The sequence below is a fragment of the Musca autumnalis genome, unplaced genomic scaffold, assembly GCF_047663935.1.
Source record: "Musca autumnalis isolate F117 unplaced genomic scaffold, ASM4766393v1 scaffold_4, whole genome shotgun sequence".
Classification (NCBI taxonomy): Eukaryota; Metazoa; Arthropoda; class Insecta; order Diptera; family Muscidae; genus Musca; species Musca autumnalis.
Window position 1 is genome coordinate 131780237 of NW_027411977.1, and position 13917 is coordinate 131794153.

Sequence of the window (13917 nt, forward strand, 5' to 3'; positions counted from 1 at the left end):
TAAACTCATGACAATATTATGACAAATATCGGATCTTTCACCACTTCAATTTCACTCATGAAAATTCGATGAAAAACATCGGATCATTCACGACTTCAATTGCACTCATGAAAAATCGATGAAAACGATCGGATCTATCACGACACCTTTCGCACTCATGCAAAAGAACCAGTGAAATCATGATTTCACATGGAATCACTTCCATTTAATTTTGCTGGGTATATATAAGGTAAAAACAAAATTTCTTTTGCAATTCCATTTGGAAAAATTAAAAAAAATGTTGCGAGCATATCTACGATTTAAATATAGAGGTTAAGGAAAAAATTTTGGTTTAAAATCCGTTCGCGTTCACAAAATTGGCCGATCCGTGCAAAAGTTAAAGCGGTTTTTATTCTCAGAAAAAGAAACAAGTAAAAAACGTATCAGCCAGCTATACCCGCAGCCTGTGTGGATTGAAATGTTCATCTATTGGCAATATCGAATCTACGGATTACAGATTTTGTGGCCCTTTTTGGAATTTGCCGACAAAAAATATATTTGGTTTGAAGCTCAAAATTTTGCGGAGCATGTACTTGAAGGAATAGATCGACATAGGCCATTTTGGAAGTGGATCTTATTTTGGGAATCATTCCTTTTGATAGTTATTGTGCCCACCAGTCATTTCAGTTGGTCTGAAAGCAATGACTTGTCCACGAAAAAGAGATATGCAAAGTTCGAAAGTTGTCACGGGGTTTTATACAGCTTTGGGCTATTTTCTCAACTAGTTGGACTTGCCCGTCGTAATGGGGGCTGTGAATATAAGATGTTACAACAAAAATCAAAACGATTCGGTCTTAAACTTCAATTTTACGAAATTTTGTGTAGGAGCTACCCGAAGGAGTGGAGTGGTAGAGTTATCTCTCCGAGAGTTATCCATCTTCGAACTTTAACTAAGTTTGGGCAAAATATTAATTACTAAACCCAAATTTTGAGCCAAATCGGTTGACCCGTTCAAGAGTTATCATATGTTCCAACCACTACACTTGGTGTCATAGGGGTTTTTTACAACTTTGGAAGTATGGACTTGCCGCTTATAAAGCTTGTACTGTCGTATGTGAGCAGCAAATACAAGTTGTTACAACAAAAATTAAAGGTCCCAAAGGAACTTTTTTCGAAATTTTGTGGGAGGTACCCGAAGGAGTAGACCGATAGAGTCCATATTGGAACCTCATCTATGTCTGGTAGAAATTTTACGATGTGTAATGTATGGACCAAATCTGTCGCTACATTTGAGAGTTATCGTTCTCAAAATGTTTACGAATATTTTTGAACTTTTGTGGGGGAGGAACCTGAAGGAGTCGACCGATATGGCCCATCTTCGAACTTAAACTAAGTTTGGACAAAATATTACGAAAGTCAAATTTTGGACCAAATTGGTTCATCCGTTCGAGAGTTATCGTGCGCAGCAGCCATCCAGACAGACAGACGGACGGACAGGTAGTCGGACGTTGCTAAATCGAATCGAAATTTTCTGAACCGGATTTCGTCCAAACATACTTTAAATAATTACAAAAATTATTTTTATTTTTGCGGAAAATCAACAAATAATAAAAAAGTAAGAAAGCCTTAAGTTGGGCCCGGCCGAACTTGTTACCGTTCATCACGAGTTGTATTGAAGTAAAACCGAACAACTAGTTTCCTTTCGTTTATACCAAATTCAAGCAATTTCGGTAAAACAATGTGTCTAACTTCAGGAGGCACCGTTCTATGGGCGATATATGAAGGCGTGGATCTGTACGGACAAATTTCGTGGGGGAAAGTTTTATACTCCCAACGAAGACTAAATACCAAATTTCAGCCATTTCGGTGGAATATTGAGGGGCTATATAAAGGCGTGGAGCTATACTGACATATTTAGAAGGGAAAGCTGAATACCCCAACGAAGACTATATACCAAATTTCAAGCATTTTGATGGATAATTGTGGTCATAATACAGAAAATTGGGAAGTACCGTTCTATGGCCGACACATATCTGGTGGAAAGTTTTATACCACCAACAAAGACTAAATAAATATTTCAGTCATTTCGGAGGAATATTCAGGTCACAATCTTCAAAATACTAAAAATCTGGAGTTACCTTCCTATGGGGGCTATATGAAGGCCTGGAACTATATCGACATATTTCATATGGAAAGTTTTATACCCCATTGCAAATTTTGGTTTGATTAAAAACAAAAGTGAACCAAATATTTTTCAGAAGTTCGATGGTAGCTCGAATGAATTTGGTTTCGAATCGTCTTAGTGAAACCGGTCTTTAAAACTGAAATAACAAGAAAACAAGTATAAATTACACTGTGCAGCAGCATTTTTGGGGGGTGGAAAATTTCTGTTGGAGATGAAAGCCCTTGATGAGTATACTAAGAACCCAAAAGGAAATTTTCGCCATAGGTCAAGTTTCTGAGATATCGCGCGATGAAGTTTTTGATTTTTTCCCTATAATACTTGGGAAAATAGCTCCATATCTCTGTTTGGCGTTGCTGTAGCTTCGTTTTGAGGTGACATGTCTTCAGTGAAATCGATTGGCGAATCTTTTTGTAGAACATTACATTCTTCTAACTCAATGCCTTTCATGTCCTTTTCGTCCTTTATTTCTTGAACCGTAGTGAAAGTACCACAAGATGAGATTTTTCAGCATCCAAATATTCTACAAAAATGTTGCGCAGAAGATTTTAGGTACGGTTCCCTTTGACAACTAATCGATTTTGTCCCGTTTTCATTGTCCTTTTTGACATTTAATCGGTTTTGGTTCAGAAATAAACTATGTTTTGTTTTTCTGTATATTCGTCATTGGGTATTTATTGGTATGTACACATAACTATTGGTTATTGCTTATGTATACATCTGGGGTGCTTCTGAAATATTTACCACAAATAGCTATTGTAATGATGAGCACGTTAATAACAAATTTTCATGGAGGATAGATCCGGTTATCTCAATTTTGGAACCGGATATTCCGACATTAAAACCGATTTTTGAACCGGTTTTAAGTAACCTATTAAACTTATATGTATACCGTTAAAAAGCTTATAGAGTTGTCAATCAAATTAAATTAATTCGCTTCTAAAAACTTTGTTAGTTGCAATTCTAGAACAAAAAAAACGTTTTCTTAAACCGTTTTTAAGGAAAAATATCAATACGCGCAAATACGGAGATCAAAGGCTGGGGGGCGAACAATTCTTTTTGGCGATGAAAGTCGATGAAGGTAATATTACGAACCCGGAAGGGCAGTTATGCCGTAGGTCAAACTTCTGAGTTATGGCGCGATCAAATTTCGTTAGGGTTTTTATCATGTAGGTATGTATAGTTTGTTAAGAAAGAATTCATTTCGCTATAACTCAGAAGTTTGACCTACGGCATAACTGCCCTTCCGGGTTCGTAATATTACCTTCATCGACTTTCATCGCCAAAAAGAATTGTTCGCCCCCCAGCCTTTGATCTCCGTATTTGCGCGTATTGATATTTTTCCTTAAAAACGGTTTAAGAAAACGGTTTTTTTGTTCTAGAATTGCAACTAACAAAGTTTTTAGAAGCGAATTAATTTAATTTGATTGACAACTCTATAAGCTTTTTAACGGTATACATATAAGTTTAATAGGTTACTTAAAACCGGTTCAAAAATCGGTTTTAATGTCGGAATATCCGGTTCCAAAATTGAGATAACCGGATCTATCCTCCATGAAAATTTGTTATTAACGTGTTCATCATTACAATAGCTATGTGTGGTAAATATTTCAGAAGCACCCCAGATGTATACATAAGCAATAACCAATAGTTATGTGTACATACCAATAAATACCCAATGACGAATATACAGAAAAACAAAACATAGTTTATTTCTGAACCAAAACCGATTAAATGTCAAAAAGGACAATGAAAACGGGACAAAATCGATTAGTTGTCAAAGGGAACCGTACCTAAAATCTTCTGAGCAACATTTTTGTAGAATATTTGGATGCTGAAAAATCTCATCTTGTGGTACTTTCACTACGGTTCAAGAAATAAAGGACGAAAAGGACATGAAAGACATTGAGTTAGAAGAATGTAATGTTCTACAAAAAGATTCGCCAATCGATTTCACTGAAGACATGTCACCTCAAAACGAAGCTACAGCAACGCCAAATAGAGATATGGAGCTATTTTCCCAAGTATTATAGGGAAAAAATCAAAAACTTCATCGCGCGATATCTCAGAAACTTGACCTATGGCGAAAATTTCCTTTTGGGTTCTTAGTATACTCATCAAGGGCTTTCATATTCAAAAGAAATTTTCCACCCCCCAGACTTTGAGTTCCATTTTGTGTCACAGTGTTATCAGCTGTGCCGACAGAGATATACCCTCAGCCTCGGACCAAAAGAAACGACATATCGCTCATTTACTCAAAGAGTGGCATAACTCAGTTTTGAGTTAGCAATTTCTATTTTTTCTACGACTTCTATTTTATCTTGCGTCAAATTTTCATGTGGATATCTCTAAAACTCAGCGAGTTACAGCTTGTTTTCTAGGAGTTTAGCATAAATAAAAAAAGTTTTTTGAGGTTATGAAGTACTAAAACAATTCGAATAATGCTTGATCTTGCACAGACATTTTGCCGGATATCTGACAATATCTTTACTAAAGATGATCCCAATAGTTATTTTAGTGTTGTTGGCGTTTTTTATTGTTGGACTGCAGAATTTTACATCTTTGTGTTTATTTCAGCTTTAGTCCATATTTTGTTGTAATTCAATTGTTTGAATAACAACAAAATATTTTAAAGTGGATATGAAATTGATTAGTTGCGGGCGAAGGGTAGGGAATACTATAGTTTCAGTTGTCACCAAACAACTTCATCAGTTCCCTTTTTCGCCGACTCTGTATCGATAAACAGGTCAATAAAGCCATCTAGCAAATTAAATAAAATGAGAAATTTGCTGTATGGCCCTAAAGCTGTTTACCCTACAATTTGAGTCGAACTAAAGAATTTCATATCCACCACTGTTTTTATGTCGTCTTTGCTTCGCAAAGAATACGAACATAGGAGTGTTGCTTCAATAAGCGGGGGTAAAAACAACAAGAAAGTTGTTTTTGCATTACGCATTGGTCAACAAGGCCGTGCTGATGCCTATTATTGTTGTTGGCGTTTTTTATTAGGGCCATACAGCAAATTTCTCATTTTATTTAATTTGCTAAATGGCTTTATTGACCTGTTTATCGATACAGAGTCGGCGAAAAAGGGAACTGATGAAGTTGTTTGGTGACAACTGAAACTATAGTATTCCCTACAACAAAATATGGACTAAAGCTGAAATAGTTATTTTATTTTTTGTGTAATAACCTTTTTAAGGTTTTACTCCAAACTTGGTTTTTTGAAATGTGTCACTCTTTGAGTAAATGAGCGATATGTAAATACAATACTTTTGACGCCTATAGGAGTTTCCGAAAAACAGCTTACCAACGACAAAATCGAACCCCTAATCATTATGTTCCCTCATTTAAATGGGAACTGAAAATATCAATTAAAAAACGTCATCCTGAAGTAAAGCGAGAGCGGTCCTAGGATGGCGGTTCCTGTGGAGTATCACTATAGATAGTGCGCTATCATTACGTCCATAAAAAATAAAAAAGGGGTGAGTTTTTGGGCCATTTTCTCAGGAGTACCATCGTAACAAGAGCTGCATATACAACATGCTTCCAAGAATTTTAAAACGATTCCAGACGGGTCCTTGAACTGCACTCTTTCCAAACTTTGTGTGAAAAAAGAATTTCATATCCACCACTGTTTTTATGTCGTCTTTGCTTCGCAAAGAATACGAACATAGGAGTGTTGCTTCAATAAGCGGGGGTAAAAACAACAAGAAAGTTGTTTTTGCATTACGCATTGGTCAACAAGGCCGTGCTGATGCCTATTATTGTTGTTGGCGTTTTTTATTAGGGCCATACAGCAAATTTCTCATTTTATTTAATTTGCTAAATGGCTTTATTGACCTGTTTATCGATACAGAGTCGGCGAAAAAGGGAACTGATGAAGTTGTTTGGTGACAACTGAAACTATAGTATTCCCTACAACAAAATATGGACTAAAGCTGAAATAGTTATTTTATTTTTTGTGTAATAACCTTTTTAAGGTTTTACTCCAAACTTGGTTTTTTGAAATGTGTCACTCTTTGAGTAAATGAGCGATATGTAAATACAATACTTTTGACGCCTATAGGAGTTTCCGAAAAACAGCTTACCAACGACAAAATCGAACCCCTAATCATTATGTTCCCTCATTTAAATGGGAACTGAAAATATCAATTAAAAAACGTCATCCTGAAGTAAAGCGAGAGCGGTCCTAGGATGGCGGTTCCTGTGGAGTATCACTATAGATAGTGCGCTATCATTACGTCCATAAAAAATAAAAAAGGGGTGAGTTTTTGGGCCATTTTCTCAGGAGTACCATCGTAACAAGAGCTGCATATACAACATGCTTCCAAGAATTTTAAAACGATTCCAGACGGGTCCTTGAACTGCACTCTTTCCAAACTTTGTGTGTGAGGTGCCCGAAGGAATGGTTCGATGTAGTCAATATATATGTAAAAAATAATCCGATGTACAACGTTTGAAACAAATAGATTTCTCCCAGCGAGGGTTATTTTACGTACTACCCGGTTTAGTTGGTGCCGAAATATTTTTTGCACCTGTTGGTTCATTATCTCAGGAAGTATGAAATTGTCAACGAAAAAATTGCGCCATCGTACATTTGAAAATAACGGTTATTTTTTTAATTAGACCACTTTTTCCTATCGGCTGAGAGTATTTGAACTAAAATGGTATAATGAGTTTTCTTTCCTGTCCACAATTTTTGATGGAAACACCCCAAAGCTTAAATAAGTTCAGTAAATGTATCTCAAAATGTATAATGGCGGTATCGTTATATGGGGGCTATACGAAAACATGACCACTGGGATTGTTAAGTGTAAAATTACAGATAGTTCGGCCAATAAATGTAGCTAAACTCCTCAAAACACCTAAAATCGGAAGGTACCGTTACATGAGGCATGGGGCTCTTGAATTAAATTTAAATGGAAGGTGCTTACACCTAAGACATTTTTGCGGATTCTGAAGCTACAATGTTCATAGATGAAAAAAAAACAAAAACTAAAACAAGTAAAAAAGTATCAGTCAGCTTTGCCGACAGGGATATATCCTCAGCCTATGTGAATTGCAACTTTCATCGAATGTATTTAGGGTATTTTCAGAATTTTGTGTCACTTTTTGGACATTTGAACTTGCGGACAAAAATGTGGTTTAGGTTTAAAGTTCAAAAGTTTTGCGGAGGAGGGAATGGACAGACATAGTGCATTACGGAAGTAGATCTTATTTTGAGAGTCATATATTTTCGATAGATATCGCGCCCACTAGTCATTTCCAGTATAGCAGGAAGCATGGACTTGCCCACGGAAAACATATATGGCTGTAAACAGGACCACAAAAAACATCATCGGTATACATTTGCTAAGGATCTCCAAACAGAGCCTAAACTGCACTTGGACACAAATGTTGAACTTTTGTGGGGGAGGTATCCTAAGGAGAGGATCGATATGGGCCATTTTATAAGTTAAACTAAGTTTGGACAAAATATGACGAAGACCCAATTTTGAACCAAATCAGTCTATCAGTTCGAGAGTTATTGTGCTCTCCAACTACTACATATGGTGCCATAGCGGTTTTTTACAACTCTCAGGCTATTTTCCCAAGAAGTATGGACTTGCCTCTGAAAAAACTTTTACCGTCGTAACTGAGATAGCGATTGCAAGTTGCTTCAACAGAAATCAAAATTAGTCAAGAGCAAATATATGGGCAAATATAGTCCATATTCAAACCTGATCTCTATCTGGTAGATATATAAGAATGCGTAAAGTATGGACCCTTCAAGAGTTATCGTGAGCACAATTTTTCCGAACATTTTCGATATGGACCATTTTAGAACTTGTAGGCCGTAATAATTTAAACACGTCTGTTCTCTTTCACAAATATTTCAAAACTGAATCTTTATTTATTTTCATTTGACACATTTTAGAAAGTATACATTGAAATAAATTATAGTAGGCTAACTCATACATAATAATATTCAAAGTAGTGTATATTAGACTGGGTAACAAACGAACAGAAATAACAAGTTCAAATAAGATATAAATATGAATAACAAACTACTACAATTCGGCCATTCTGACCGAGAGAGCTCCTGATCTCTCATTGGCTATCACTCCACAACCACTATTATACCAAGGGCCCATATTTGAGACCGCCCGCCCACCTTTTCGAAACAACTGAAAGCCGTCAACATCTTGAACCAAATAACGATTATTATCTATTATGTTTGTTACTTTATATGGACCTCTAAACTTATGTATGCGTTTTTTCGAAACACCTCCAGAACTCTCGAGATTTTTTACCGATACATAATCTCCGATCTTATAAGTTCTTGGTTCTTTTCGGGTTATATTAAAGTAATGTTCATGATTGCATTGAAGTACTTCCTTTTTTTCTTTGCTTCTTTTCTTCTTAATTCGCGGTTTACACTTAAATCCGCTTTCGAAATTTCATTTTTCTGTATCTGATCAAATATGCCTTTTTGCTTTCTATGTCTATTTTGGCAAATTATTAAATTGTCTTCAAATGTGTTCGAACCCAATGCTGGTACACCGTTACTCAAACTTTGTGCGTCTACATTTTGCTTTCTTTTCCCGGAACTATGCACAAAAAACTTTTTCCTGTCACTAATTTCAAGACATTTAACAATTTTAGGTTCACATACGCCACTTTCTTCGATGTCAATTGCCATAATCGATTGCATAAACATGTTCCTATTTTCATCATTTGATCTCTCTTCTACTAGTTGAGCTTCACTGTTTATATTGGGACAGGTTGCAACCAGATGTTCTAGACTTCCACATCCATAACATGCTCCAAAAGCTTTCTTCGGCTTCTTACAATCCGTAGCCATGTGACCCAAGATATTGCAGTTGAAACATTTGACATTATAGCCCGGATTTCTTTGAAGTACTCCACTCGTATACAGCGTTTTCGGTTTCTCTAAACTAATTCTCGAAAAGGCTTGCAAAAGTTGAGATCTATCTTTATAACATTGTAAGCTTGCCTGAATTTTGAGCTGTTTATCAGGAATCCCGTCTATTATGCTATCAATCAATTCATCATCCCCGATGTATACGTTGCTAGCGAGTCATATTTTGTCATTATAATAATCTATAAATGATTCTTCGTATTGCCATGTTCTCGCTTCAAACTTACGACGCAACGAAAGTTTGTTTACCTTCACGGAGAAAACATCTTTAATTTCATTCAACAAAACATCGACATCTTGGGTAACAAAATTCGGTTTGTTGTGTAACCACTTCTGGACCTTTCCTTTTAGTTTGCTCAACAATAGAGCCTTTGCGGTCTTCTCATTCACATGATAAACTTTGAGGATTCCCCGGAATTGGCTTACCCAAACGTCAGGTTGTACAACGCCATCATAATCAGGGACAATATCCTTAATGATTGCAATCATCGGATCTATTTTCTCACCATCTCTATTTCCACTTCCAAACTGCTTCACGCAAAACTCTTTTTGTCCAGCATATTCAAAACCAGCATTCCCCTTTTCATATTCCATCACTCTTTTCAAAAATTCATTCTCACGCAACAACAGTTCTTGCTCTTGCCTCAAAAGTTGCAGTTCCATCTCCAACATTTTAAATTCTACAGCCTCATTTCTCTGTTCTGCTATTGCACCATTCTGATGTACTTCATGAATTCTTCCAAACTTCTTTGACGTTTCAATAGATTCCTTCTTGCCTTTTCCAAAATCCTTTGCAACTTCATAACGTTCATCCCCACAAACATTTTCCGCTTTGTCCGCCACAGGTTTTGCAATAATATTCTCCATTGCAAACGAACACAAAAATTTTTGAGAGAAAAAAAAATCGATCCCACTTCTGAAAATTGTAGGCCGTAATAATTTAAACACGTCTGTTCTCTTTCACAAATATTTCAAAACTGAATCTTTATTTATTTTCATTTGACACATTTTAGAAAGTATAGATTGAAATAAATTATAGTAGGCTAACTCATACATAATAATATTCAAAGTAGTGTATATAAGACTGGGTAACAAACGAACAGAAATAACAAGTTCAAATAAGATATAAATATGAATAACAAACTACTACAAACTTAAACTAAGTTTGGACAAATTTGCCAAATTGGCCAAATTTTGGATCGAATCGGCAGATCCGTTCGAGTGTTATCTTGCGCTCCAACCACTACACACGGTGTCATAGGGGTTTTTTGAATATTTCAGGCTATTTTCTCAGGAAGTAGGGTCTTGCCCCTGATGAAATTTGTACCGCCGTATTGGGGGCAGTGAATAAAGGATGCTTCAACAAAAATCAAAACGATTCGAGATCAGGCCGAACTTTTGTGTGGGAGGTACCCGAAGGCGTGGACCGATTGAGTCCATATTGGAACCTCATCTTAGTTTAGTAGAAAATTCACGATGGGCAAAGTATGGACCAAATTGGTTTCTCTCTTCCAGAGTTATCGTGCGCACAATTTTACCGAGGTAACGGAAGGAGTGGACCAATATAGGCCATCTTCGAGCTTAAACTAAGTTTGGGAAAAATATTACGAAAGCCCAAATTTGAACCGAATAGGTTCATCCGTTCGATAGTTATCGTGCGGTCCAGCTAGGCAGACAGACGGACGGACATTGCTCAATCGACTCCAAATTGTCTGAAACACATTTCGTCCAATCGTACTTGGGGTCTAAAACCATTATTTCGATTAGGCACATTTTGCCCGTATGAAAGTGTATATACTACCCTCGTTAGAATAAATGCTGAGGGTATAAAAACTAGACCTGTACGCAACGTTCCATGCGGAAAGGTTTTGTACCCACAAAGAAGACTAAATACCAAATTGTGGCCATTTCGGTAGGATTATGAAACTAAAACCTCCAATATATCTATAATCGGGAGGTACTATTCTACGGTAGCTATATCAGGACGTGGAACTAAACCAATAATTCTGGGCAGAGACTTAATACCGAATTATAGCCATTTTTGTTGATTAATTTAGCTAAAACCCTTAAAAGTGTCGAAATCTTTGAGGTACCTGTACCGACCATTCTATGCGGACATATCCTCAACGAACACTAAACACCAAATTATCCAGCCACTTTAGTAGGATAATGCGGCTAAAACCACAAAACTACGTTTTGTACCAAATTACAAGTTCTTGCGTGCTGTATCTTGATTTCAGGTGAAGAACATCGCTATATCGACATATTTTCATGCTGACCAAAAAAAGTCGAAGTGTTACAAACGGAAACAAAAAAAAAACAAAAAAAAACATTACATGCGAGTTGTGCTAAAAAATATTTTATGAAGTTTCAAGAAGAATGGAATAATTCGAACTACAAATGGGTAAATTCGAATTACAAATGAAATAATTCGAATTACAATTGAAATGTTTCGAATTACAAATGGAATTCTCGAATTACAAATAAAATGTTACGAATTACAAATGGAATTCTCAAATTACATTAATGATTCGAATTACATCTGAAAAGGGGTAAATATATAAATATGTAGATAGGTTATAAATGTTTACACGGAAACCCAAAAAGAAACGGGCCAGCAACGCGGACCGGGTCATCTAGTATTATATTGTATAACTTTATTTCATATTTCATAAAAATTAAAAGTGATTTGTGCCGGACCTTTTTCTATATAAAAATGGAATAATAGTTATTTTAGTCATTAATAGGCAAAAAAGGTCATTCATTAGTGCAAAAGGAAATTATTTTTTGAGTAAATTTTTTTTTCGTTTTATAGGATTTTTCAAACCTTTGCGGAACCTTTTTAAAATAAAAAAGATATAACGTTATTTTAGGCATTAGTAGGCAAAAGTTCATTCATTCTCACTATAGGAAATCATTTTTGAGAAAGATGTCAAAAAATCATAACCCTAGTGTTCTACCTCTGTAGATCAATTTTGATGATTGTTGCGTGAATAAAGCTAAAAGACAGGCGTTGTTGTTCGTCTACAGCAAATGTTGGAAGAGAAAGGTCACGCCACATTTAAGTTCAACAGCTGCCAGCATCATATGCCGGATCGCGTTCAGATTCGGACATAGTTCCTATACAGATTTTCGAACGATTTCTCGTATTTGCTCCACAAAACAGGCAGCACATATCTGATATCGATGAAATTTGGAATGTGTTACGGAATTCGGTCTAAAAATAAATATACCAATTTATATAGCAATCGGTTCGGATTTGGATATAATTCTCATATATTTTTTCGCCCGATTTCACGTATTTGCTGCACCAAACACCCTATATCTGTCCAAATTTGATGAGTTCAGGTTTTCACTAGAAAAATCATCATTTCAAAAAAAAGCCAATTGATAATTCCCTTCGCCGGGATGAAATCATGATATTGGTAGCGATCAGTAAAGTTTGCAAGCTGCCAGTGCGTTTTGTAAATATTACTCTCTGTAAAGAAAGTAATGATGAAGTTAAGCCAATGGGATAATACTCCAGACTTAAGCAATTATATCTCCAATATATACTTTACATATTCACAGTATTCTAGGGTAGCATATTGTTATATATTGGCCCCGACCGACTTTGATCCTTTCCTTACTGGTTAATTTTAATTTATTTAAATTTTAATTTATTTTTTTTTTTAAATAACATCAATCAATATTGATGAATTCATATCAATTTCAAATGCCCACGTTACCATTAAAAGGAGACGTGAATGTGATTCATCAATGAAATGGAAAACACTTAACCCATACGTTTGTATCATATACATAGTTAGATGTCAAAACAACATTGACGTTTCACATTGAACAAAGCTCCGTATGAATAGATAAAAAGCGGTGGAGCTAATTTTGTTTGTTCCAATTTTTAACTCGAGTGGAAAATAACCTCCATAACAATCTTCGATTGATCCATGTCAGCGACAAAACAAAGTTGAGCAGATGACATTAGGCAAATGAAATTATGAATCATACACACAGACACATTTTAAAATGTGCATGTACTGCACATAGATAGTCCAGTCAAAATAAGCATTGAAATAGAAAATAATTCCCACAACGCTGATTTTGTTGAAGCGTTAGTGTTTGCTATTATAAGTAATGACTAATTGATGCCATGCATTCCAAAAATGTTGTTGTAAATTATAATTTTGTGGACATTTAGAGTATATAGTAGCCGATATTTTCACTACCTAACATGTTTCACATATGCGTTAAAACGGTACTTTTTACTCGCTTTATGAAAAAATGTCAAAATATTAGCATTTTTTAATGGTTCACCAGGATAGAACCACCCTAAGAATTTACACAAATCCTTTGTTAGATGTGGTAAACTTTAACAAAAGACTATTTATAATTATAAATAAATGCCGTTAGTGTTGATTGACAACAAATATTGTGCAAACACTTGAATTAGGGTCTTGAAATTTGATGAAAATCGAGGCTTAGAGCTCCAAAAAATATTTTTATGAAGAAATCGGTAGAAACAATTTATAAAGACAAAATTCTGTACTGAACTATTTTCAAAATTTTCTATACTACAATAAAATTACAAAAAAGTCACATTTGATAGGTTTATGAGTCCGAAACAGAGGAAATATCGTAAAGATAATTCAAAATTCTACCTTTCCAATACAAAATTTCATATTTTATCTCAGGAAAGTGAATGCAAATCGATGGGTTCCACCCAGTCTCGTTGGCTGTGGACATCTACAGGTCCAAAAAATAAAGAAAATTCCACCGCCGAACGCTCCATCTCACCATCAAGTCCTTGGAATTTCAAAATGTTCTAAGACATTTG